The sequence below is a fragment of the Cervus canadensis genome, chromosome 20, assembly GCF_019320065.1.
Source record: "Cervus canadensis isolate Bull #8, Minnesota chromosome 20, ASM1932006v1, whole genome shotgun sequence".
In the NCBI taxonomy this organism is placed as follows: domain Eukaryota; kingdom Metazoa; phylum Chordata; class Mammalia; order Artiodactyla; family Cervidae; genus Cervus; species Cervus canadensis.
In genome coordinates, this window is record NC_057405.1 from 21,558,556 (window position 1) to 21,562,832 (window position 4,277).

The following is a 4,277-nucleotide window of genomic DNA, read 5'->3' on the forward strand; positions in this document are numbered from 1 at the left end:
CTTTATTTTTATTCTTTTTATCATAAATTCCACACGGGAAAAATTTCTGGTTGTGTCCCTAAATTCTGGAAATTTTGCGTCCTTATTTCAAATCTGTGACTCCCCTTCCAGGGCCATGTAACTCCAAATAAGTTTCCATTTCAGAACGTTAAGTGGTTAAACTATTTTCAAGGAGAAGAGAGGTACAAGGGAGTATTAAGAATTCACTCTGGGCTTCCATGGTCATTCAGGGGTTAAGAATTCGCCTTGTAACGCAGGGCACACTGGTTCGACCTCTGGTTTGGGAAGATCACACATGCCGGGGAACAGCTAAGCCCAGGCATCACAACATTGAGCCAGAGCTCTAGAGCCACGAGCTGCAACTACTGAGCCCACAGGCAGCAGCTCCTGAAGCCCATGAGCCCTGAAGCCCGTGCTCCTCAGCAAGAGAAACCACCACGGTGAGAAGCCTCGCGCTGGAGCTAGAGTAGCTCCTGCTTGCAGCAACTAGAGAAAAGCCCCTGGGCACCAGTGAAGACCCACCACAACCAAGATAAATCAATCAATCTTGAAAACTTTACTCCAGAGATTGAAGTTCTCCCAATAAATAAATATACAGGATTCTTTGCTAGGAATAGTGCTGTTTAAATGAACCATCTCCCCCACATTGCATTCTGCTTAGTTATTTAAAATATACCTTGTCTTCTCTGGGTGGTGCGTATAGCTTTATCTTAATGTTATTTCAAGAATAAAATAATCAAGAAGAAATGTTCTTACTTTGAATATTTTTGGTGTTTTTATGGATATCTAAGTTGGGTTCTTCTCTCTTCATTTTTTGACTTGAAAATGAGAAAACGCAGCTTGCTGCCTAAGCGCTGATGTTCTGGGTACCTGTTGGATTTGTTCCAGTTTATAACGGTGCTCTGAATGATAATTTCAGAATTGACTGGATGCATTTCAGATGGAAAGCTGTTTCTATGGCAACATATTGGATTTACAGACTGAAAGACTATTCCAAATAGCATTAACGAAAATTGCATATGCATGACACGAGTCCCCTCCTTCCCTAGAAAGCTCATTAAAAGGAATAAAAAGCTAGAGCAGGCTGAACCCAATTAGCCAGTTGCCTATGGGTTGTCAATCCTACCCAGCCTAGAAACAAGCAATTTCATAGCCAGTATGTGCTGAGGGGAGGGAGTTCCTTACTAGGGCAGCTTGGGTGCCAGAACTAGTGAGGCTAAGGAAGCTGCCACTGGTTACTTCTGGGAGCATCTTGCTGGGGGCATGAGCTAGGCATCATTTCAGCAGGTGATGGAGCCTTGGGCCTTGTCTTCTTTTTGAAAAAAAGTATTTATTTTTAACTGGAGGATAATTACTTTACAATCTTGTGTTGGTTTCTGCCATACATCAGCATCAATCAGCCACAGGTATACATGTGTCCCCTTCTTCTTGAACCTCCCTTCCACCTCCCAGTTGAGAGACTAGCAGTGAAACATATACATTAGCATATGTAAAAGAGCCAGCCAACAAGAATCTGCTGTATGATGCGTAAAGCTCAAATCCAGTGCCCTGTGACAACCTTGAAGGGTGGGATGGGGTGGTCCTTGTCTTTGAAGAAAGAACTCTACAAAGAGACCATGATTCTAAAATAAGCACAGAGTTTGTTATAAGCACAGTACATGTGGGAGAGCACTCAGAGAAGCAGTTTATTTAAGGAAGGAGTGAAAAGCCAACAAGTCCATCCTAAAGGAGATCAGTGCTGGGTGTTCATTGGAAGGACTGATGTTGAAGCTGAAACTCCAATACTCTGTCCGCCTGATGCGAAGAGCTGACTCATTGGAAAAGACCCTAATGTTGGGAAAGATTGAGGGCAGGAGGAGAAGGGGATGACAGAGGATGAGATGGTTGCATGGCATCACCAACTCAATGGACATGAGTTTGGGTGAACTCCAGGAGTTGGTGATGGACAGGGAGGCCTGGCGGGTTGTGGTCCATGGGGTTGCAAAGAGTTGGATGTGACTGAGCAACTGAACAGAACTAGCAGAAAGTCATACACTCAAAGAAGAGCGTGAGCATCCTCGTGAATAGGGGTACCTTAGGTTTTCAGTATGGGGTTAATCTTCCAGGGTTTGGGTGAGGGGGACTCTCCTTTCCCTCCCCTAGGATTGCATCATCAGTGGTTCCTCATCTGGGCTTCCACCAGCCATCATTTTGAATCTTCCCTGTGAGCACCTAAACAAAACCTCCGTAGGCAGGGTATGGGGTGTGGGTGGGGCAAAACCACAATTCAAATGATATTATAATGACATTGCAATGTGACCGAGGTTACTAGAGGATGGCTTGAGACCCCTCAGTGCATGTGTCAGGCTGGGAAATCTGCTTGAGCCCAGAAATGAGGGGGCCGTGGTGAGCTGCTTTGTCTTTTAACCCCATTATCAGCAACCTGTGCCTTTTCATTTGTGCATGTTCCACTGTTTTCAAGGTCAGAGTTTCTTGCTCAGCTGCCACAAAGTTTCTGTTTTAGATGCCATTCTGTGCGTCATGGCCTCATTAAGTGCAAAACAAGAAGGCGGCTCTTCCTTCCCTTAATGCCTGTAAGTGAGGAGGCTGTCCTTGGTTCCTGCCCTGTCTTCATGCCTCAGGCAGGTGACTCAGAGGCCAGTTTCAGAGCTGGGTCTGAGAAGGAGGAGTCCAGGCACCAGAACGAAATCAAGGACTGGATTCAGTGCAGTGAAATCACCAGGGAACGAAAGAGAAAACACGCGGCCATCTGGGACTGGGGTGGTGAGGAGGATGGTGCTGTGCTGAGCGGCCTTGGAAGGTAGAGATACTGCCTCTATCTGGAGGGAAGTCAAGTCTGTTGGTGAAAGTAAAGTAAAAGTGAAAGTCACTCAGTTGTGTCCGACTCTTTGAGACCTCATGGACTATACAGTCCATGGAATTCTCCAGGCCAAAATACTGGAGTGGGTAGCCTTTCCCTTCTCCAGGGGATCATCCCAACCCAGGGATCTAACCCAGGTCTCCCACACTGCAGGCGGATTCTTTTCCAGCTGAGCCACCAGGGAAACCCAAGAATGCTGGAGTGGGTAGCCTGTCCCTTCTCCAGTGGATCTTCCAGATCCAGGAATCAAACCGGGGTCTCCTGCATTGCAGGCAGATTCTTCACTGACTGAACTATGAGGGAAGTCTGTTTACCCTGCTGTGTAATAGGTGTGTCTCCCTCCAGGGTAAGGTCTGCCGGGCTGACTGCACATTTTAACTGGGGTTTCCTAAGCTCTCCTGCAGCACGCTCCATCCCACATGCAGGCCTTGCCTGGCCTTCTTCACATCCCCTGTGGGAACTGGAGCTCAGGGCCCGACACAAATGCTGGTTCTCTGGCTATAGCCATGAAGAGTAAAACTGTCCTTGGTCTCTGACTCCGGAATCTCCCGTCTTCTACCAGCATCTGTGAACATACGGTCGCTTGTCTTGTTAGCTTGCCAGGGGTTAGAATTTTAGACCCTTGACAGGTCTCAACAGTCAGTAGGATTTGGAAGTGTTCTTCACCTTCCTTAGTCTGAGCCCTGAAATACTTTAGAAGAGGTTGCGGTCACTCAAGGCACCAACAAATATGGCCTCAGCCTCTCCACGCTCTCTTCGCCGTAGTGAGCATTTGGGTGGGAAGAGCCTTGACCTTTCTGAGTAGGCCTCTGGCATCCCTTGCTGCCCTGTTTCCCAGGGTCTCTAGCATAAAGGATGGAGAGATTTAATTTCTAGTTGTACACATGTAATCAGATTTTGGATTTGATAATGATGCCTAGCTTTAACCTTTTTTGGTCATGTTTGTCCTTTTGTGCAGGATCATCGTATGATCATTTGGTCTAGATTGTGCAGTTTTTGTCATCAATGGCTGCTACCATCTCACATGGATACTGACACCTGCTTTGAACTGGGTTTGAGTTTCTCTGTGCTTCCTTAGATTTGGCTGCCATGAAACATGTCATGCATGTTTACAGCTTGCCTGGAGGTGACACTTTGTTTGACAAGCGAAAGTGTTAGTCACTCAGTCATGTCCAACTCTTCATGACCCCATGGACTGTAGCCCACCAGGCTCCTCTGTCCATGGGATTTTCCAGGCAAGAATACTGGAGTGGTTGCCATTTCCTACTCCAGGGGATATTCCCAACCCAGGGATCAAACTCTGTCTCTTGTATCCCTGCATTGCAGGAGGATTCTTTACTACTGAGCTACCAGGGAAGTCTCATTTTTGATTTTCAATGTGCTCTCCAACATAAAGCCTCTACTGGTTTTTCCTCAA